The following is a 23,354-nucleotide window of genomic DNA, read 5'->3' as shown; positions in this document are numbered from 1 at the left end:
TTTCTGTTTTCAGACCTCAGTGGTGACAGCCATGCTCTGCTGCCCAGAGCTGATAAGAAACATCACCCAGGGAAGACCAGATGCCTCTTCCTCACTTCCTAATCAGAGTAGAATACTGCTAAATATATTCAGAACTTTGCAAGCATCTTTGGCTAATGTCCAGGCTCTCTTCTGGGGTTCCCTATCATCTTCTCTCAATATTGTACCTTTTAAGATCAGCGCTAGGCCAGCTGGTCTGGGATTTATTCTTTAGAATCAAGAGCAGGAATCAAGGACAGAAGAAAGTGCCATTGGTCCTCAAACTTTTAAATGAGGATTGCAGCAAAGTGGGGATGTTAGCTATTATATTTATTTTTTTTTAAGATTTATTTATTTCTCTCCCCTTCTCCACCCCCCACCCCGGTTGTCTGCTGTCTATTTGCTGCGTCTTCTTTGCATCTTCTTTGTTTGCTTCTGTTGTTGTCAGTGGCACGGGAATCTGTGTTTCTTTTTTGTTGCATCATCTTGTTGTATCAGCTCTCCATGTGTGCGGCACCATTCCTGGGCAGGCTGTACTTTCTTTCACGCTAGGCGGCTCTCCTTATGGGGCGCACTCTTTGCGTGGTGCACTCCTTGCACATGGGGCTCCCCTACACGGGGACACCCCTGCGTGGCAGGGCACTCCTTGCGCGCATTAGCACTGCACATGGGCCAACTCCACACGGGTCAAGGAGGCCCGGGGTTTGAACCTCGGACCTCCCATGTGGTAGTCTACTCCTCTGCGGGTGGCTTCTCAGCTGCTGTGCTCTACTGTCCCACCAATGTCCACAAGCAGAGAAGTGTTCTGGGTCTCTTTACTTTCCTTTGCCAGCCAGGCCCTGTGGTAGGGGAAGGGCGGGAAGGAAGGATGGCTAAACATATTAGTGAGGCAGATAGTAAGTAGGTGATGAAGTAGGGCCTGGGGGAATGGAGAGAGGCATGGACAGATGGCCAGACTGATAACTGGCTAAAAAGGTCCCCAATGATGTGTTTTGCTTCTATGAATCTGTTGGTCTTTCATAGGGGCAAAAGGATGGAAACTATCTGTTAAAAAAGTCTGTTATCGTGGAGGCCCCTGGAGAATGTGAACCTCCCACACCTTCACCCTCTGGGTCTTCTCCAGTGGTCCTAGAAGGTGTGACTGAAAGTGCCGGAAATGTAACAGGAGAACACATGGACTTGGGGACAGCAGCAGTTCTGAAGCAGAATTTATTGCCTCTTTTCCAAACTTAAGAAGACAGACATGTTGTAAACCCTCCTCGTCCTTCCCTCCGGGGGCCCAGGATAAGCCCCTTCATCTCCAGACAGAAAACAAGAAAAGAGGCCCTGGGACTGTTGGGGCTTCCCCAGATGTTGTTTTGGCAGACCCCTAATGGGGCTGGGCCGCCGGGGGCCGAGCGTCTGGGGACAGGCAGGAAGCTGGCATCACCGCCGTGACAGCCCCAGGTCTCCAGGGGACGGGGGGGGGGGGGGGGGGGGGGGGGGGGGGCTGAAGTGAGGAGAAAGGCCAGCTCGAGCAAGGGGGCCCGGAAGAGGAGCTTGGAGAGGAGAGACTGCAGCTCCCCACCTCTGGCCTGAGGGAGACCATCTGTGGCCTGGGAATTTCTCTACGGCGCCTTGGCCTCAGAACCAGGGGAGGCTGTGCATTTGATCCATGTGGTTCAGAGAAGAGCCTGTGGTAGGGGAGAGATGACTGGACTGGGAGTCCTGAGTCTTGTTGCCCCACCCCCTGACCTCAGTTTGCTTATCTGTAACGGGAGGGTTGGGCTGGGAGATTCATCCTGCCTCTTCCTTAATCTGTGATCCGTGGTCTCTACTGTCGGCTCCTTGGGCACTAGTGGAATATGTGATCACCTGCCAGCAAGAGAGAAATCTCCTGATCCAGTGACAGATATCCAGGAGGCCTACTTCCTGAGCTGATACCCCATATCCAATTAGGGGCCAAATCCTGTCAATCATCCTTTTGAAATATCTTCTATCAGTGTCACTAAAGCCACCTGCCATTAGATCTTCTTACAACAGTCTCCTACATGGTCTCTCTGCCTGGGGCGCTCCCCTTCATGCCCTTTCCTCAGTCTATTCTCTAGTGCTCCTAACTCATAGGTTTTTCTTGTGTCTCCCCTGCTTAAAACCTTTGGGGGTTTCCTGTTGCCTACAGGAGGAAGTTCAAATTCTTAGTTTGGCCTTCAAGGCCTTTACAAGCCAGCCCAACCTCTGAGCCTATTAACTCCAATTTCAGTGTTTCTCAAACACACAGCATCTGATACATTATGCCTTTGCTCATGTTATTTGCTCTCTGCCTAGAATTCCCTTCATCTACTTCTCTGCCCATTAAAAAGCCTTCTTGTCCTTCAAGACCTGGCTTCTAAATTACCTCCTTTGAGAAGCCTTCCTGGATTCACCACCACCACCCAACCACCCCATTGTAATTAATCATTTCCTCTTCTGTGCTCTAATAGAGATTTTTTTCTAACTCTATAAGCTGAGATCCTTGTGTTCCAGTTCATTGGCTAGACGGATGAGATTGTGATTCCTCGTATATATTTCTACTTCAGTGCCTAGGACATACCTTGGCCCTCCGCATACAGTAGATATTCAGTGAATTTTTACTGAATTTGGTTGAATTAACTATCTCCATGTAAGCAGTACAGAGAGAAACATCATTCTTCTCATATTACTGAAAAGTAATCACAGATAGAATGATGGACATGTCAGGAAAGACTAAAAGGAGCTGGCGGGCAGCGGGGGGTGAAGTGGGGTGGGCCAGGGAGGCTGGAAAAGGATTCTAAATCCTCCTTCCTCCATTTTCTCCACTAAGAATAAGGTTGGAGGGGAGGAGCCTCTCTTTAGATGAAAATGGGTAATTTGAGCTACTTATTGTATAACCCTTTGTGCAAATACAGTTCTGATGATGACTGACCCTGATGGCTCATAATTAAGCTTTTGAACTAACATGTAATTTATTTACTCTAGTGTGGTGTTTAGAGCACATACCTTGAAGGCATACAGATAGGCTCAAGTCCTACCTTCTCCCTTTACTAGCTGTGCCATCTTAAGCAAGTTATTAAACCTTACTGTGCCTTAGTTTCCTTCTCTGTAAAATGAGGTTAATAGCAGCACTTACTTCATAGAGTTGTTGGGAGGACTGAGTTTATAGTACTAGGCATGTATTGACCACTATATGAGCTGGGCACTATTCTATTATACTTTATACTGTGCTTACTTCCAGGAAAATTTTGAGACTGTTTAAAATATTAAGTCACATGTGAAAGAGGAAAATTCCATGTATGTGTATTTATATAACATTAAAATCAGAAACCAAAATAAGAGGAAGGCAAGAGATAGAAAGAGAGGTAAGTATTTGCTAACTGGTTTGATTAGTTACTCAACTGACCCTGACATTTATCTTTGAACTTCCAGGAAGCCAAGGCAAAAAGGGAAATATATGCATGGTATTGTTCTCATTGTGAAATATAAGAAAGCATTCAAGTTAACCTGAAAAAAATAACACCCCTCCGCCACATACACACATACTGAACTCAAGGAGGAATTAATGGTGTGAATCCAAATGTAGGAATATCAGAGTCAAGGAATTTAAAGTCATTCTCAGTTGGTATCTAGTGTCATCCTCATTTAGGCTTGAGTTTCATGAGCGCCTATAATGGCAATGGAAGTAATCAGGACCAAGATAATGGCTGGGGTAATAATCAGCATCATCTCCATGTTTCCTTCTATCCTCAGCTCAGGACTTCCTTCCCTCCCTCTTGGCTCAGGAACTCCCTTGAGGTCAGGCTTGGGTCCTGCTGAGTCAGACGAATAGGTGGCTCCAGGTGTTCTCAGCAGCTTCCAAGTGAGTCCCGTGGCAAGAGCTCATGGAGACATGCCTAATCGGGTTTTGAGAAGATCGAGCCCCCAATTTGGAGAAGAATGATGTTCTTAGTGGGAATAGGTAAGCTCCTAGAAAGATACCCACCCACCCCACCTTGCCCCAGATTTTGAATTCAAAGAGAAATCTACTGTAAGCATCCTTACGTATAAACCAAGGAGACCACCACCACCCTCCAGCCTGGCCTGCAGCTTAGGAGGCGATGCACTTTGCCTAAGAATTCAAGCAGGCAGAAAGTCTGGACCTTAGAGAGGCTCAGAGCTGTGGGTGAGAGTTAGAAAGAACTGAATTATTCTGCAGAAGAAAACAGGAGGAATCTGTTATTTTGCTCCTAAGATTGAGGAGCAAAAACAGTAGGGAAATGGTAAAAGAGAGAGCTAAGATATTGAGTAACAATAAAGGAGTGTGAGGTGGGGAGCTGGAGCCAGTGTAATAGAATAAACCAAGAGAATTTTTAGGATGTGCCCAACACTCAATTAAAAAAATCTAATTGTATATTTTATTTAAATCAATACCTTCTATATATTATCATTTCAAAATATAACCAATATTTAAAAAACTTAATGATATATTTTACTTTTCATACTAATTCTACAAAATCTAGCATGTCAATTCAGACTAGCCACATTTTCAAGTGTTCAATAGCTACATGTGGCTAGTGGCTACTATACTGGACTGCACAGGTATAAAGAAAATTTAAACATTGGAAAACACCAGCAAACGTTGTTGAATAGTGTAACATTTTAATTTCCTAGTGAGGTTATTAGCACTGCAAAAATCACTTTTGCAATTGCCAGTTTAAGGACTAGTTTTGCAGTCAGTTTTTAAGTTGTTTGCATTTTTTGCTGTATTATTTTGCATCCAGAGATGCAAACATTCAGTAAAGTCCATGGTGCATGTAAAGGCCCTTTGAGGAATTCATTTGAAAAGATCAAGGAAAAGGGCTGAGATTCACAGCTCATAACAGAAAGCAGCTGATTTGAGAAAAATAATTGCTTAAAGGCAGAGGCAATGATGAGAATGTAATTCTTCCCATATCCAGGGGAACCTGAAATATTTTAAGGAAGAGTACTGGATCTCCCCTAGATCTTAAAATGAAGCTTTGACCCATTTGTCCAGCACCTAAGGGGCAGCTGACCCCTGCTGACACACAGCTTACCCATTGGGAGCATGGACCTTCAGGTGCCTTACCTTTAATGAGGACACCCACCTCCAGAGGGAGGGTACCTGCTGGCCCACTGTGCAATCTGCTTCTTAACGACCTAGCCTGGCCCTCCCTGGCAAGGGATTTCACTGGGATTGCTGGAAGCCAGGGGTGGGGAGGAAGAGTGGGAGAATGAGCACTGCAGAGATTTGTTCTGTCTGGCTCTCATATGACTCACTGTCGTTTATATATGGGTCATAAATCAATCCCTTGACCCCACGATCTGAATACCTTTTGTCCTCCTTGTCCAAGAGAGATCAAAGGAAGGAGGAGTCTTGGTTCCCACTTAAAGAGATGGAGGGTGGGGGCTCTTCAGTCAGGTTGGGAGAGAAATGGTTCCTGCCCTCAAGAAACTCCAAGTTCCCGAAGAGGGTAAAGCATCCACGCACAGAACACAGATGTAAAGCAGCCAGGAGAGAGACAGTAGGCAGAGGAGCATAGCTGGATTAATGAAGGGGGTGGGAAGGAAGGTGCCAGCAGGCCGCTGGTGTTCAGCAGGAAATGGCTCCTTGGGCCTGGGAGTTCTGAGCTGGGCTTGGGAGGAGGGGGAGATCTTACTACCAGGGGCAGAAGACAGACAGGTCCTGTACAGCATGGAGGACTGTAGAAGGCGTTCACACAACAGCTGCTCAACCGCTGACTCTTGCAGGTTTTCCCGGCCTCCCTCCCCTGTTTAACCCGCAGGGTAATCTGGATGGAGCACGCTCACTACTTGCTTACTAACAGAGGCCCCAGACAAACAGCCCTGGGAGAGCTGGCAGGCCAACACCAGATGCCTCTGTTTACACAGCCTGAGCTTTTCAACAGGGTCAAAGGGCACTCCCAGAGCAGCTGGGCAAGGCCCCAGAAAGTCAGGTTCTGGAAGCCCCATCAGCATCTGAGTCCCTGCTACTCCCTTCCTCTGAGGGGGCAGCCGAGCAGGTTCCTCCTCTGCACGGTGAGCACCCACAGTTTTGCACAGTACTTCACAGTTTACAAAGTGTAACTAACCTATAAGGTGAGTATCCTCTATATTTTATGGATGAGGAAACTGAGGCCCAAAAGTCATGTTTCAGGTCACCCAGCAGAGCAGAAGAGGCAAAGCTGTCCTTTCCCCGAGCCCACAAGCCAACTTCGGCAGGACAGTGTTTTAGGGAAGCCTGGCCTTGGCCTTCAAGGACCAAAAGGGTGAAGGGACTGTCTGAGTGCACCTATTTAAGGTCAGCGAACCACCTGCATTTCCATGGAGCTCTGAGCAGAGGGAGGATGCAGGGGCAGAGCTTCTGGGAAGGCTGCCCACCTGGGCTCCCCAGCTTTCAGGAGAGATAGGGAGCGCAGCGTCCTCTCTCCAAACTGGGGTCACCTTTGGCCCCACTTGGGAATTGTTTGAAAGAGGAGAGCTTGGCTGTTGCCAGGGCCGCCCCCGCCGGCCTCGCCGCCCCCGCCAGCCCCCGCCGCCCCCGCCAGCCCGGCAGAGTCCGGGTCCATATAAGGCAAGCGCTTCCCGTCCTCCAGGTTCTGACGCGCCGAGGTGCACGTCAGCGGCCGGCGGGGAGGAGCGGGCGCCCCGGCACGAAAACAAGTGACGCGGCGGGGCGGGAGTCGGCCGCGCCCGCCGCAGGTTAACCCCTGCCTGGCGGCTGAGCCTGCGGCCGGGGCCGGTGGTCGGGGCTCTTTATACCTGCGTATGGGGGGGAAGGAGGTGGGGTGTTGTGAGCGGCTGTTCCCGCGCGCCGCAGGCGAGCACGCTCGGTTTTTGTGCTTCTTGGATATCTTTGAACATCCAAGTGTGTTTAGAAGTCTATGTATTTTGTCGCAGGGTGTCATCAAAGTGGATTTTATCCACATCTGTCGTGTGTATTTATTTTTACTCGGGCTGAAACCTTTTGCCTCGGACTGTTTAAAAACATTCACATCTCACTGAAATGCCATCTCCCCCCACCCCCACCACCTTTTTTTTTAAAAAAGACAACATTTGTGTTTCACAAGAGGCACCCAAAAGTCTGATCAGAGGCTCTGCCGCAGGGGACCAATATCCGATTTATCTAGCCACAACCCTATCCCTGCCCCAGCCAAGTCAAATACAAACAGGTCTGGACCTGTTGCAAAAAAAAAAAAAAAAAAAAAAGGAGGGTTTCTAGAGGCCTAAGTGCTTAGGCAGAAGCCAGAAACAGAAAAGGAAGAGACCGGCAAGGAGAGGCGCTCAGGGCTCCCAGGTCCACGGTTTCATCCTAGTCTTCCGAAGGGGAGCGGGCGTGAGTGGTGAGGAGGGGTGGTGCTCGGGCTAGCCAGCTGGAGTGCCGACACCTGCCTCTTCTCACCTGAAATTGTGTCTGTGCATGGGAGGGGTGGTGGCGGGCTATAAGAGGGTGCCAAGGCGAAGGGGGAGGGGGTGCTTGGCAGAGAGGACAATGAGATGAATATGACCTGGATGGGAGTCAGGGCTCACAGGCTGGGTGATCTGTCCCGCAACTTGGCTGGCCCCGCCTGGGGGAGGAGCTTGGGCTTAGGGGAAAGTCCCCAGCGCCTCCCAAACTCTCCCTTCACACCCCGGTACTTACCTACCCAGTCCCCTCCCCATTTCCTCTCTCCTTGCCCCAGTGCAAGGAGAGAACTGAGTGGAAACCTCACCCCACCCCCAGTCGTCTGAGCTCCGTGGTAGAGTGGGGGTGTGGGGCGTGGGAAGAGAGACTGGCTGTCCTTAGCAGGGGATGTGGCAGCTTTGCCTCAACCAAGGGCGACGTCCCTGCGGCTTAGGCTGGAGTACCTGGGCAAAATGGCTGTGAGGCTGCAGAGCTGAGGCCTTCCTCAGGAGTTAGCGTCCTAGGCCGAGTCCCACCAGGGGCCTGGCGTTGACCAAAGGTGTCGAAGAATAAACGCGACGGGGCGGTGTTTGTGTCCTGGTGGTTAGGAGCCTGGGCTCTCGAGCCAAATGGAACCTTAGCTCTGCCACACACTGAAGTCTCAGGCCAGCTTCTAATCTTTCTGAACCTCAGTCTTCTTGTCTGAAAACTAGAAATAGAAGTACTTAGCTTATTGGTTCTTTTTCAAGATTAAAAGAGAAAGTGTTGATAAAGAATTTTGCATCTATGTTAAAATAATTCCTCCCACGATATTTATCGTTGTGGCACATAGTAAGTAATAAACCGTAGCTGTTATTACTATTATTTGCAATAGTAGTAATCCTAGAAGTCCTGTCCGAGAGACTACAGCAGTTAGCCATCATCAATCATTAGGTGCTCCGGGTTTGGCAATGGGAGTCCCCTGCCTCTCAGTTTCCTTTTTCTTCTGGTACCTCATCACTTCAACCACCTCCTCCTTCATCCTGGTCCCAGCCTGGCCTTGAGGAAACAGCACAGACGGGTACTTATATCTGGCTTTGCCCATTCCTGTGCCATGTAACCGTTCTGAACCTCAATTTCCTTATTACTAAAATAGGGAGAATACCTCCCGGCTGGCTTCCCTTCTTGTGAGAAATAAGGAAAAAAAAAAGATTTTTGAAAACTGCCCCCATCTACATGTCCTCCACTTGGCGAACTCTGCCTTCTCTTCCTCAGCACCCAGCTCCTACCCCTTCCCCCAAGGCTTCCTCTGTGACCTTAGAACAATGAAGGCGGCCTCTTTTGTTTTCTCAGGGCGCTTTGTTCACAGCTCTCTTGGTGGCTTTATCTTTATGTCACAGTTATGGTAATTGTTGAATTCTGATTTCCCCAATGGACAACCCCTCAGGACAGAAAATAGGTCTGGTCATCTTTGTGACCCCATTTCCTAGCCCAGGGCTCAATAAAAGTTAGTTCCGTTCTGCCTGTCAAACATCCTAGTGACGGAGGCAGAATTCTGTTGGTGGCCTCGAGAGAATTTGGGGAAACAGGCTTCTGTTTTCTGGGAGGGAGAGGTTGGGGAATGGAGGAGGACAGAAGGAGGTGAGGAGGGAAGCAGGGGCCTTCCCGCCCCTGCTCAGATCAGATTCCTGCTGGCCTGGTCCTACTGAGCCCAAGATAACCCCATCTCCCCAGGGTGACCTTATGCCGGGTCACCCTGTAAATTCCCAGGGCTGGAGAATCCTCTGAAAGCCTCCCGGCCCATCCGTGCCTTGGTGAAGAGCTACGCCACTCTCAGTGAAAGAAAGCAAATTTCTGGCTAAAAGGGAAGTCCTTTGTGACAAGTTCCACTTCCTCCTGACTTAAGAACTAACCTAAATCCCCACCCTTTCTCCCACCCCACAGGCAGCCCATTTCCTCTTCTGCTATGTTTAGTGGAAACAAAGAACAGCTGTGCCCTCATCGACTGGTTTAAAAACAGACTCTGGCTTTATCTCATCCGTATCGCGTGGTGACCAAAGACCTTGGCAGTCAGGCTTCACTCAAGCCTAGACCCTGCTCCCCCGCAACAGCAGTCCCCGCCCCCGGCCCCCCCCCCCCCATCTGCTCGCCTGCCCCAAGCCTCTCCCATCCTCACCGAAAGCCCTGTGAGTGGCTCATTGTTGTCCATGAAGCGATGCTGCCCACTGCCAGCCTAGTCCTCGTCAGTGCAGCCCCTCCACCCACACTTTTCATCACCTTAACTCTGTGTCTGAAGTGGGCCGCGATCAAAACAGGCAGCAAGCTGCCTCTGCAGAAGTTAAGGTTTCACTTCTGTGGGATTGACCGGCCTTCGGGAAATTTTGCATGACTCTGCCTCAGGCAAACTGCAGCCTAAGAGAAAGAACGACGACTCAGAGGCCACAACTTCAAGGCCACAAGCCTCAGTGTTCTCCTCTGGAAAGCAAGGATGGTAGAAGCCTGCTTGCAGAGTGGCTGTGGGGACCCAGTGAGGTGTGGTGGCGAAAGGGCCTTGGAAACAGTCTCCCGTGCACACGCATTTATTTCTGCCTGCCACCCCCACAGACCCCAGGTCATCCGCAGCTGCCAGCTCTGCAAGGGTCCCTGCCTGCCCCAAACCCAAATAAAGACGCCCCTCCTGGGGCAGCTGAGTCTGTCCCACCCTCTCTCCTCAGGGCTCCCGCTCTCAGATTGCACCACAGAAAAAGCACACCTGTTGTCTGGGGGATGTGGAAAATATCCTCAAGTTTTTTCCATTATTTGCGTTTGTCTTAACTGCTCCTGCCCACTCCCTAGCATCGTGAGAGCACAAGCTTGTTTCTCCAGGTACCTCTTTGTCCCCCATAGCACAGGATTTCATGAAGTGCACTGCACTGAATTGTGCATTTGGGGGAGAGCACACAGCCAAACGATTCCACGAGCAGGGCCTTGTTTCTACAGCATAGGGCTTCCTAGACATTTGCTCCATGGCCATAAAGAGTTTTCATGTATTTTCCTCTTGAAAATCAAGCTCCTTTTGGATTCAGTGGATGGGCACCGAGGCACCTAGCTACCTGCAGGGAGGGACTCAGAGACCCAATAGGGACAAGAAGCCCTGGGGAGAGCAGCTGGGGCTCTCGGGTGGTGAAATCCCTCCTTTTAGAGAAGGACAGCCCTCTGGGGAGCAGTCAGAAAGGTCCTGGTTCCCAGCAGGCTGAGGCTGTCGCTCCCCATCTCCAGTCTTACCCCTCAAAGGTGTGGCAGAGGGCAAACACGCCCAGCGGCTTCCGGTCTGACTGGCACTGCCCGCTGCCCGTGGGCTGGCCTGGGTGGCTGGGGAGGATGGGCCTCTGAGGCTTGGCGCTGGCCAGGGAAGCAGAAGGCACAGGATAGCTTTATTCCTGGCATATCAAATAAACCTCCCTCCAAAAGTCTAGAGAAATTTCTCTGGGGTTGAGACAGAATCATGAGTGGTCAGGATTTGGAGCTGCTATGTCAGACTGCTTGGGTTCAAATCTTAACTTGTTCAAGCTACGTAATAGTCTCTGTGCCTCAGTTTCTACATCTGGAAAGTGGGAATTTAAATGCTATTACACAGAATTGTTTGTGAATAATCAGGTAATGTGTACGTAACACTCAGGGCTCAATAAATGCTATTTTTATTCAAAGGGACATTTCTAAGAGGCCTTCTACTCCATTTCTCTAATGCTAGCAAGTTCTTTCCCTGATTCTAAAACCTTTGAGTCAGGCCAATTTTTCTATTTAAGGGCCTGCCTGCTTTCCTGTTAAATTCTAATCCTCACTGTTTCATATTTCTTTCTGCCTTGAACTCCAGGTTCAGAAGGAGAAGGCACCTATGGAAGATAAATTTCACGCAAGTTGTTCACCAACCAATGGGGCGACACGGCCACTCTGGCCAACTGGGAAGTGGTGGGCCTGAGAACCTTTTCACTGTAAGAAACTCACCTGGCCAAAGTATCCCTTAATTGAATTATTCATTCCCTCACCTGCCACGTGTTTATGAAAATGATGTTCCTCTCCCAGAACTTTCACATTTACCATGTTATTTAATCTTCACGATGATCCTATGGAATCAGCTGTAAAGATATTATCAGAAAGCCAGACAGGGCCCCTGCTCTCCCACCTCCTGACTCCCTGCTCAAGGGTGAAGCCCACTCAGGGGTCTTGGTTCCTGGACCACTTCCATTGAGGAAGCCGTGAGGTGGCTCCATGGAGGAAGAGTCCAGCGTCCTGGAATAACAGGGGGATTAGTTACAGGTCGATTTAGTGGGTTAGTTGGGTCAGACACTGCAGAGAAAGGGCTGACAGTGTCAGCCATGGCTCATCCTCTTTGCTCTGCCAACACTCCCACTTAATCCCTGACCTCCTGGAGTCAAGGAAGTACTTGAAACTAGTTCTAGAACCAAAATTTGCAGCCTTGCAGCTGGCAAACGAGAAATTCCAGGTGCCCCAGGGGCAGTGATGCTGGCTGTAAGTCATGAGGCCTGCATGGTTCTGGTTCACCCTGGCCTGACTGTGTGACGGGGGATAAGTCACGTACCCTTCCCAGGTACCTGGCAGGGAGCAGCAGTCTGCCCTGCTCCCTCAGCCCTTGCCCCAGCTCTCCAGCCTGGTGCGGGGAGCTACAAGCCTGGTGAACTCTCTGGTCCTGCCGCTAACTAGCTGGGCTTCAGTATCTTTCATCATCAAGTAAGGATATTGGACTAACCATACCTCAGGTCTCTGTGAGCTTGGGCAGCCTATGTGATATTCTTTGTGCAGAATGACCCTAACTCCTTCCTCCTTTTATCATTTGCCTATAGTTTTTTGGTCTCCTTTACGCCAATTTAGTTCAATCCAACATTACCCGAGCCATTAGTATGTGCCCATCACTGAGCTGGCTTTGGGGAAATCCATTTTGCCTGAGATACCTGTCTCCAGGTGCTTCTATTCTGGTGGGGGAAAGACAGACAAGGGAACAAACAATGAGGCCAGGGTCTCTGGAGGCCCCAGGGGGTCAGGGAAAAAGAACCCAGCAGGTCAGAGAGGTTCTTCCAGGGTAATTAACCCTTAGTGGCCACCTCCAATTGGCCAAACGCTGTGTTGGGTAGCTTTATATTATTTTTGCTTCATCCTATTCAGCCCATTCTACAGATGAACAAACTAAGGTTCTGGTTGCTGAAAGCTATACTGTAGGGTTGAACTGAGGCTCAAATCAAGTCCACTTGACCCAAGAGCCCCTGGCCTTTCCACCCTACTAACAGATTGTGAAGGGCACAAATAACTCAGACTCTGAAAACCACTCAGGGTCTGGACCCTGCTGGCCTTTGGGGAGTCCTCCTGACCCTTCCCTCTGCCACTTTAAGAGGGTGTAGCCCCTTCACAGAGAAATTGGTTTCTATTCATTTTTAATGGCCCAGCTGCTGCGGCCCCCTGGCCTCCCCAAGGACGAGCCCTGGAGTTTCTCTGCAACTGAGCACTCTGGCCTCTTGCTTTGGCCTGTTAATGTTTAATGGCAGCAAGGATCTTATCGTGGTCACCCAAGCTGCTTAGATTACCCCAGCGGAGGGCCCTGGAGCAGCGGGGAGGCGGCAGATGGCAGACCCGCCAGAGCCAGCCCTCTGCTGGCGGAGGAAAGGGGATTACTGGAGCGGAAAGGGTGGGGAGAAACAGAGAGGGGGTGGGAGCAGACACACCATAACGGGGACAAAAGGCCAACTGCACGTTTGTGTCCGCCCTGGTCAGCTTCTCCACCCAGCGCCTTCCCAGCAAGCACTCAGGTCTGCCCCACGGCACACACCGAGTGTCCTGGAGAGCCAAAACACGGGCTGGGGGTGGGGGAGAGGGCATGAATTTCTGTGGGATGTCAACACAGATGTCCTTTGCACCCACTCTGGTGTACGCTGAGCGTGTGGACCTTTGCTTTTTTTCAGAGAGAAATCACAGCATTAGTTTTCTTTCTCAGGAATTGTTGAAAACTGGGACTTGAGCATTTTGGGGGCATGGTCATATCACAAAGGTCACACTTGTACCTTCAGCAGAATCCTGCCACAGACCCTTGACTGGGGGGCCCCATCCCGGGTCCTGGCTGTAGAGTCCCCTGAGGGGGAGGGCTAGGTTCTCCGCCCCTCCCCAGGGCCCATAGAATGCCTGGAGTCAAGGTCTATTTGGGGAGTAAGACGTCACAGTTCAAACACAGCACTGGGGGCCACTCAGATGTTATTTACAGACCTTGTCTAACGACCCAGGCTTCCCAGCTGGGAGGGAGGGGAACAGACTGGCCCCCTTCTCCAGTATCTCCCGCTCGCTGACATTCTCACACCCTATCACCATTCCTCACTGTCCAGGAACACCCTGTGCCTGTCTCCCAACTTGTCACTCACAGCTCAGAGCCCTGGAAAGAGCATTCCTGGGACAGAGGGAGGGGCTTGGGAGCACGGCCGAGGGCCCACCACCCAGGCCTGGGGGCTATGAGAGGTTCATGGCCACGGGGTTGGCAGGCCTGGAGTGGGAGGGGGCAGGGCCGGGGCAGTGAGGGTCGGTGAGTTGGATCGACATGAGCTGTCTGGTGGGTGTCAAAGTGAAAGAGGGAAGGATCCTTTCCTAGGAAGACTTCTACAGGTGGCGGACAGGAGGGATGAGTCCATAAATATTTTATTCCTAGTGCAAAAGAGAAGAGAGCTGGTCTGAATGGACCACAGGTGGCCAGCACATCAGACAATTGCTCACAAAGCCAGGACCCTTGACTCCTAGGTTGGCGTTCTGAGGGTTGAACTTCTAGCGGCTGGGAAATCCCGAAGGGCATTTCTGAGACCCTGTGGAGCCTACTAGCAGGCTCCACCAACAACTCGGTCCCCAGCAACAACTTCATAGCCTTTCCCCCCCAAACAACACAGGCTCCAATAAGCGTGTGCTAATTAGATAATAGTTGTACCTACCTAAAAATGTTATGAGAATTAAGTGAGATAATCCATGCAAAGTGCTTTGAACCTTGCCTAGCACACCCATTGAATAAATGTCAGTTATTTTTTACCGCAGCCCTCTCTGGGTCCTACCAAGCTCCCAACCACACTGGATTCCATGTCCTTTTTCTTCATAAATCCAAAGGACTTACTGAGCAACTGTCATGCTCTGGATACTGGCCAAACGGAGGTGGATTCGATGGGGTCTGTACTGTCTGCAAATGCAGTCTACCTGAGGGGCAAGAGGACACCTCTGAAAGGGTGCACTGACGATACAGCTGCCTCACTGGCCATCATGTGCTAAAATGAGGCACTGACCCCACGTGCTCTTTGGACCCCAGGGAAGGCGAGGACCGGGCTGGAGCAGTCCTGGATGGTCTCACAGCAGAAGGGGCCCTCAGAGGTGAATGGGAATTTTAGAGGCAAAAGGGAGTGAGTCTTGAAGGGAGGAAAAGTGGGGGGCTTGTCTTAGGCACCAACACAGTGCATCCCCATTCTGTGCAAAGTAGTCCAATGTTGAGATCAGCTGACAGCAGGGGGTGGGGAGACACTCACCTCCTAAATAGAAGATGTGCAGGTGGAATTCTTGGGTCTTATTCTGTCTGGGGCTCTGGGAGTCCCCTCAGGGCAGAGACAATATCACTTTAGGGAGATTAATAGCTCCCTCTGCATCCTAGAAGCCTTCACTAATGAGCTCTTACCAAGGAGGGCTTTGGGATAAGGATTCACTCATTTCAGTAACTATTTGTGAAGAACTTACTATGTGCCAGGCATTGATCCAAGCACTGGGATACAACAGTGAATAAAACAGACAAAAATCCATGCCCCCCTCAGGAAGCATACCTTCTTGGAGAGGAGTCAGATAATAAATAGGATAAATAAGCAAAGTACAGTCAATTCTCATTATTCATGTTATGTCCTGTAATGTTTCTGCAAACACTGAATAAATGAATACTGAGGCATTGCACCTGGGGAAAACACAGAGGCTCCTGAGAGCCTCTGGTTATAACATTTCATCAACTGATCAACACATAGGCTTGTTTAATATGTGCTTCTGTTTAAAGACACTGTATTTAATATATATTGTTGAATCATTGACACTGAACTCATGGCCAACAACACTAAAACTCGTGCCCGAACAAAGCTTATCTGACCCATGTATCTTCCCTGGAAGGCACATCACTGCTTTCTTGCACTTAAGAATACTAGACAGCACTTCATTTCTACACTTGGGGGCCATTTTAAACAACAAAATCACCAACGAAAAGCACAAAAAAGTGGAAAGTATGGCACTAAATATATGACAAAAAGGACACTTGTTTAGCATATGAGAGCTGAAATAAGAAGGCAGAGTATGTTCAATCTCAGCTGGGAAAATGCATGTCGTATCGGATGACCCAAATTTTTTGCAGCTCTACACATGTCTGTGAATGACCACAAAAGCACTGCTGGGGTTACAAATACATTTTAGCAAGTAGGTGAATTCATAAATATGGACTCTGCATATAATGACGAGCAATTGTATATAGTATACTAGATTGTGGTAAGTGCTAAGGAGAAAAGCAAAGAAGGGAAAGGGATTTTAGAAGGGAAGCTAGAAAGATTTTAGGACAATCCCTGCTCTAAGTAAGTCCCTATCTGGTGGGCAGTTATCATTTTGGTATAACTAAGAATTCCTGATGGACCTCTAGAATGCAGGCCCCCTCAGAAAGTCTGATGTAGCACATCTGGGACCAGGTCTCTGGTCCCTCTGAGGGATCTTGGTCTCTTGGGAAGCCAAGTCCAAGAAGAATGGGACTGATTTACTCCTGGGAAGGCCCTATGGGAACCCTGAGAAAAGTGGACAAAGGGCAGCTCTGGGCAGTTTCACCCATCCTTCTAGCTCCGGGCATTTTCCATGCCCCTCCCTCTTCTGAGGCCTAGGCCCAATGCCCGTCCCCTCCAGAGAAAAGGATGAGCTTGGAGTTCCCAGCCAAACCCTCTACCTGAAAGAGCTGGGTTGGGCTGGAAAGAGGGGAAAATCCAGTCTGAGACCTAGTTTGGGGTTCGGCCTTCTGAGTCAGTTCTGATTGCCCAGGGGCTGTGAGGAGTAACCCAAGTTTAGCCCAGATCTTTAGGATGCTGCTATGCCAGTGTTTTACAGCAATCTAAACTCTCAAATTCATGGTCTCAGGGCACCCAAGAGGTGAATTGGATTCCAGCTAAACTCCTTGGATCTGATGTATTTACTCAACAAAATATTTACTGGGTACTTGCTTTGTGCCAGATACGGTTCTAGATGCTAGGGACACAGCAGTGAATAAAACAGATAAAATCCCTGCTCTCTTGGAGTTTATACTCTATTGGGGGAGACAGGCAACGAGCAAGATAAGTATTAATAGAATATATATTTCTATTAATGATAAAAGATAAGGCAAAGAATAAAGTAGGGAAAGGGAATAGAGAGCGTCAATAGCAAGCATATTTTTGAAAGTTTAGATGGGATGACCAGGGAAGGGCAACATGGAGAAGGTGAATTTTGAGTGAAGACATCAAGTAAGTAAGAGAGGTATGAGGATTACCAAGGGAACGGAATTCCAGACTGTGTATGGCATGTTGAGTTACAGCAAGGAGGCTGGTGTGGCTGGAGTGGGAGAGCAAGGGCAAGAGTAAGGAGGTGGAGTCCAAGTTAGCAGGGGACATGATCCTGTATTGAGCTTTGTCGCACATAATGAGCTTTTACTCTGAGTGAGGTGTGGAAGCCCAAGGAGGATTTGGCAGATGAGTGACATAATTTGACTTATATTTTAAAGTAATTGCCTCTGGCTGCTGTGCTGAAAAGAAATGAAATGGAACCAGAGTGGAGGCCGGAAGATCAATTAAGTGGCTACTGAAATATTTCAGGAGGGAGATGACGGTGGTTTGGACTAGACTATTAGCAATTGGAGGATAAAAGGTGGTTGAATTCTGGATATAGTTTAAAGAAGGCGGCTACTGGATTTGCTCAAAGACAAAATGTGGGTTGTGAGAAAAAAAACATATGCCTGGCACTAAATGAAATACTTTATATGCAATATCATTAAAATTTTCAATAACCACACAAGTTCCATTCTGTTATTAGATCCCACTTTCCTGATTAGGAAATTGAGAGTTGGAAAGACTAAGTAACTTGAAAAATAATGTAGCTGTCAAGTGGCAGAGCTGGTATTTAAATCAAATCTTTGACTGAAAGCAGGCCCTGAGCTCTTAGGTGCTACATCATTGAAATCTCTTCCATTTGTTCAACAATTATCCTTACTCTCTGTGTCAGGCACTGAGCCAGCAGCTGGGAATGCAAAGATGAGTAAGAGTTCTTTTTTTAGGAGGTGCTGGGGATTGAACCTGGGACCTTGTACATATGAAGCAGATGCTTAACCACTGAGCTACACCCACTCCCCAAGAGACAGTTCTTGACCTTGAAGAGCATATAGTTTGGAGGAGGAGATAGATGCAAATAGAATAACAACAGTGAGAGAAGTGTACCAAGTCCTGGTGCTCAGAGGAATGGGTAACTGTGCCCAAGGGAGGAGATGTGAGAGAAGACCTTCAGAGGAAGTAATGATTGGGCTGGATCTTGAAGACTGAGAAGGGCTTTGCTAGAAGGAGGAGGATGGGAAAGCATTCGCAACTGAGGGGACCATGTATGCAAAGGGATGGAAAAGTACAGTGGCATGGTGTACTCAGAGACTTGCAAGTATAGTCTTTGGTTTGGGAGGAGTGCAGGGGTGGGGTGGGGGTGGGGGGCCTGGGAAGCAGGAGATGAGATGGAGAAATTGGCAGGCAGGTATATCCAGAGGACAGTTGAAGGTTTTCCAAGGAAGAGTGAAGCGATCAGATCTGTATTTTCCAAAGTCTTCTCTTTTTGTAAAGGATGGGTATGAGGATAGAAGAGGCTATGGTGGTCCTTATTTGGGGATGATGCTCCTTGGGAAATCTGGTAAGTCCAAGAGAACAGGTTCTCATTTCCAGGAAACAAACAGTACTTTCCCCATGCGTGTGCGTCTCTGTGTGTGAACATCTATAAATATAATACTCATAAACAGCACTTGGCTGGAGTCTCTCAAAGGGCCATGACAACACCCTGCCCACATTCCCTGGGCTGCCTCTGCTCCCTCCTCTCTTCCCAGCAAACACCAAATTCCAACCTCAGGAGGCGTGGCTGGAGTGGAAGGCCAGGATTGTGGCCTCTGTTTTTATCATTATTCCCCTTAGGTTACCTAAGCAATTGTTTGAACTGCAGCAAGAAGGATCTAAGTTAGGCCAAAGGATGAAATGTGGAGATAGTTAAAGGCAGACTGAGCATGAGCTGACTTCCAGTGGGGTGAGAAGGGGGAGTTTGTCTGAAGACCTGATACATGTCCAGTGGTTCACAGACTGTCCTGGTCAGAGGCAGCAGATGGATGCGATGATGATCCTTGTCCCATCCAGCTTCATGATCATTCAAGTCAGATCAGTGGAGAGAGAGAGAAAGAGCCAAAGGCAGGAGGAGATGGAAACAAAGAAATGAGATAAAGCTATGGAGCTAGATATAGATTAAGACAGAGATAGAGGGAGGAAGCCAGAGACAATCAGAGTCAGAGATAGTCAGAGACAGGCAGATATGGAGACATAAGAACAGAGCCACCAAATGTGGGCTCAGACCATGGCAATTTACAAGGCCCCAGCAAGGGGCTAAAAACGTTTACAAAGGATTCACATTGATAAGCAACAGAGTTCAGTGGAGTGCCCTTTCCAGATTCTCAGGTGAGAAATTTGTATCAGCTTCTTTCCGTTTTTACCAGCTGGAGAAAAACAAAAACAAAACCAAAAATGAAGTTATTTAAAAAAATCAGAGCAATAGTGAAACAGAGGGAAGATTCAGACTCACAGAGGCACACAGAGGGAAAGTCCCTCTGTAAGAGCTTAATAACCTCTTCTCTTCTGTGCTGGGCTAGGGGAGAACCCAGGTTTCCAGCAGTTCCCTCTGGGTGGGGCAGGGCCTGACTGGGGAAGAGTCACGTGCTGTTTCCAGGGAACTGAGCACCCTCCTTCACTCGGGAGTTCTGGGACTTGGAGCATTTCACCAGGCAGCTACCTCGAGCCCATGTGTCAGTGAAGCCGCCCTCCTTAGCCACACAGGTATTCTGGGGCAGGCTGAGATCTCACCTGCCTTGGGAGATAACTATATTCTGTTCTCAACAAGCCTTCAAGTGAGGAATATGGGGTCCATGACTTCCTTCGTACTTGGGCATCAGCTTCCTCATATGTAAAATGGGGATAAAGACATCAGCTCTGTTTACCCCACTGGACTGAGAGCAGGGATTAAGATCTAGCTGCAAGATAACTTTGTAAACTGTTGTGTGCAACACAAACACAGGGTGTCATGATTATTACAGATTGAATCATGTTCCCCACAAAGACATGTTCAAGTCCTATCCCCCGGTCCTAAGGATGTGAACCCATTTGCAAATAGCATCTTTGAAGATGTTAATGGTTAAGATGAAGCCATACTGAATCTGGATGGGCCTTAATCCAATATGACTGGAGTCCTTATAAGCACAGGACCTTTGGACACAAGGAGGAGGAGGCAGTAAGAGGCAGACAGGGAGAAACATGGCCATGTGACAGAAGCAGAGACTGAGTTAGGAATTGCAGGCAAGCCACCACCAGAACATCACATACCGCAGAGAGAGCATGGCCCTGCCAAGACCTTGATTTTGGACATCTGGTCTCCAAAACTATGAGACAATAAATTTCCATTAAGCCAACTAGTCTATGGTACTTTGATAGAGCAGCCCTGGCAAACTAAGACAGGTTTTTGGTACTGTGATATGGGATGCTATTGTAACAAATGCCTGAAAATGTGGAAGCGGCTTTGGAATTGGGTAATGGGTAGAGGCTGGAAGAATTTTGAGGTGTTTAATATGAAAGCTTTGACAGCTTTGAAGAAACAGTTGGTAGAAATATGGACATTAAAGGTGCTTCTGTGAGGCCTTAGAAGGAAATTATGAATATGTAATTGAAAACTAGAGGAAAGGCAAATTATGTCCTAGTGTTGGATTCAGAGGGAAGTTTGGTGAGCAATAAACTTGGATATTTAGCTGAGGAGATTTCCAAGCAAAGTGTGGAAGATGCAGTTTAGTTTCTCCTTATTGCTTAGAGTATATTGTGAGAGGAAAGAAATAAATTGAGGTCTGAACTGTTGGACAAAAAGGAACCAGCACTTGATAATTTGAAAATTCTTGGCCTATCCAGATAGTGTGCTCTGAGACCGGAGCTAGAAGTGGCCCTAACAGGGCCCTCCCTTAGTTCCTGGGAGAAAAGTTCCCAGAGAATGGGGCTTTACTCAAAGGTATAGCTAAACAACCATTTGTTAAAGATTAGGTGTATGACTAGTAGATTCAAATGACCCACTCAGTGGAAGTGAGGAACGGAGATGCAATTTTTGAGGACAGATCTATGGAAAGACCTTTTGTCTGATGGTTTGGACCCCCAGAAATTGCACAGAAGACCAATGTAGAGTGTTTCCAGGCTGCTATGTCAAATACCTTATGTAAGCTTAACAATGGCTCACAGTTTTGGAGACTAGAAGGCTTGCTTTCTCATCCAAAGACTGCAGTGTTTTGGTGCCAACTTCTTGGAAATTCTTGGGCTTCCTTGACTTGTATCTTTGTTTTTAGCCATCGTATGGTGTGGTGGTTTGAAATTTCATGTACCCCAGAAAAGACATGTTCTTACATTTAATCCTTTCTTATAAGTAGAATCTTTTGATGAGGCTACTTCATCCTCTTACTGGAGTCCTTTATAAATGGAATTAATAGAGAGAGAAAGAGAAAGCCACAGAAGCAAGAGGCTGAAAGCAACAAAACCCAGAGGAGAAGGGAAAGCCCAGGAGATGCGCCATGTGCCTTGCCATGTGGCAGAATTGCCAATGATTGCCAGTATCAGGTCTTTGGGAAGGAATTGTTGCCTTGATGATGTTTAATTTAAGCATTTTTCTCAGCCTCAAAACTGTAAGCTAATAAATTCTCATTGGTGAGCCAACCCATTTCATGGTATTTGCTTTCAGCAGCCTAGGAACCTAAAAACATATGGCAATGCCTTCTCCTTTCTCTTCCATGTTCCCACTGACTTCCTGCTTCTAGCTTCTTCCAGTTTCTTCTTTTGATAAGGCAGTCAGTAATCCAGATTAAGGTCCACCTGCTTCAGTTGACCACATCTTAACTGAAAATAACACCTTCAAAAGGTCCTATTTACAATGGGCTCATACTCACAGGAATGTGGAGTGAGATTAAGAACACGTCAAGTGTTAAGAATATAGTGATACACAGGAAAATGAAAACTAATGTAATTTGTGGATAATAGTTAACAGTAATATTGTAATATTTTTGCAGCAATGGTAAAGAAGATATTATATCTATTCTAAGGGCCAAGAATAGGGCGTGTAAGTGGTATGGGATTTTTCCTTTTGGAGTAATGAAAACATTCTAAAATTGACTGAAGTGAAGATAGCACAACTTTGTGATGAAAATGAGAACCCCTGAGTGTACACTTTGCATGCATTGTACAAAGCACGGGGCTGTGTAACACAGGGCATCCAGTGGTGGAAGATGGACTATCGTTAACAGAACAGATATGAGACCATTCTCTCATGGTCTGTAACAAATGTACAATACATAATACAGGATGCTAATCATTGGGTGGGTTGGGAGATAATGCACCAAATGTAAGATATGGGCTATAGTTAGTAGTGATTTTTTTTTAGGAGGTACCAGGGATTGAACCTGGGACTTTATACGTGAGAAGAAGGCACTCAGCCACTGAGCTACATCCATTCCCAATAATTAGTAGTAATATTTTGACGAGCTCTTTCATAGTTTGTAAGAAATGTTTCATAACAATGCAAGGTGTTGGTGGTGGGGTGATGTGTGGGAGCCCTATTTGATGATGTTTTGTTTAAGCTCACAACTTTTACTATATACTTATTTTTTATGTATGTGCATGTATGAATGGTATACTAAATAAAATTTCATTTAAAAAAAAGCCAAAGAAAAAAGATTAATAACATGTCTATGCTTCCATAACTTGTTGAGATGCCTTTTCCTTTTATTTTATTTTTTTGAACTTGAAATAGTCATTAAAAAAAAAAAGAACATGTCTAGATTGGGGTACGTAATTCAACCTATTACAACTGACAAGGTTTTTTTTAAGAATTTTGGATCAGCTGAAACCTAGACTGGAAGGGACAGAGACAGGACAAAATGAAGGAAGAATGATCACAAGGATGACACCATGGATGCAGAGTTCTGAGCTGAGGGAAGCTTCTCAGGCGGTAGACCCAGTGTGGGGAGAGGGCGGGCCCACCCTGTGCGCAGAGGGGGTGGGGCTGCTGCTCCAGCAGGCCTGGAGGACAAAGCATAGAGCCACAGATTACTCTTGGGCTTCGAAAGCAAATGGAATTTGCCCTGCTGGTTTTTGGACTTGCTTGGGACTCATGACCCCTTTTTCCTCCCAATTTCTCTCTTCTGGAATGGGAGTATCTATCTTATGCCCAGCCTACCATTGCATTCTGGAGGCAGATAACTTGTTTTCTAAGTTACACAGATGAGGAGGAATTTTGCCTCAGGATGGAACACACCCTTGAATAATTTAGAGGAGATTTTGAATTTAGAGCTATTACTGAAGTAGCTTAAGGCTTTTAAGATATTGAGAAAGAGTAAGTGTATTTTGCATGTGGGAAAACACGTTTTTGGGGGTTCCAGAGGATAGACTGTTAGAGATTGAATTATATCCCCCATGAAGACATGTTCAAGTCCTAAATCTGGTCCTGTGGATATGAACTCATTTGTAAATAGGATCTTTGAAGATGTTATTAGTTAAGTTGAGGTCAAACTGAATCCCGGCGGGCCTTAATCCAATATGATTGGAGTACTTACAAGCAGAGGACATTTGGACACAGTGAGGAAGAGACAGTAAGAGGCAAGAGACAGGTGGCTGTGAGTCAGAGG

At 47.7% G+C, this 23,354-nt stretch overlaps 1 long non-coding RNA gene across 1 annotated transcript; it reads right to left on the bottom strand.

Annotated features, from left to right (window-relative positions):
• Window positions 1-334: 334 nt before the first annotated feature.
• LOC139436306 (uncharacterized) lies at window positions 335-9,687 on the bottom strand. Its single transcript, XR_011645533.1, has 3 exons — window positions 9,546-9,687; window positions 7,855-8,099; window positions 335-857 (listed from the first exon to the last, which is right to left on the bottom strand). It is a non-coding gene; the product is annotated as an uncharacterized lncRNA (long non-coding RNA).
• Between the last annotated feature and the right edge of the window lie 13,667 nt (window positions 9,688-23,354).

The sequence above is a fragment of the Dasypus novemcinctus genome, chromosome 13 (genome assembly GCF_030445035.2).
Source record: "Dasypus novemcinctus isolate mDasNov1 chromosome 13, mDasNov1.1.hap2, whole genome shotgun sequence".
NCBI classification, from domain to species: Eukaryota; Metazoa; Chordata; class Mammalia; order Cingulata; family Dasypodidae; genus Dasypus; species Dasypus novemcinctus.
The sequence above is the reverse complement of the archived record's forward strand: the minus strand, read 5'-3'. Positions and strand labels throughout refer to the sequence as shown.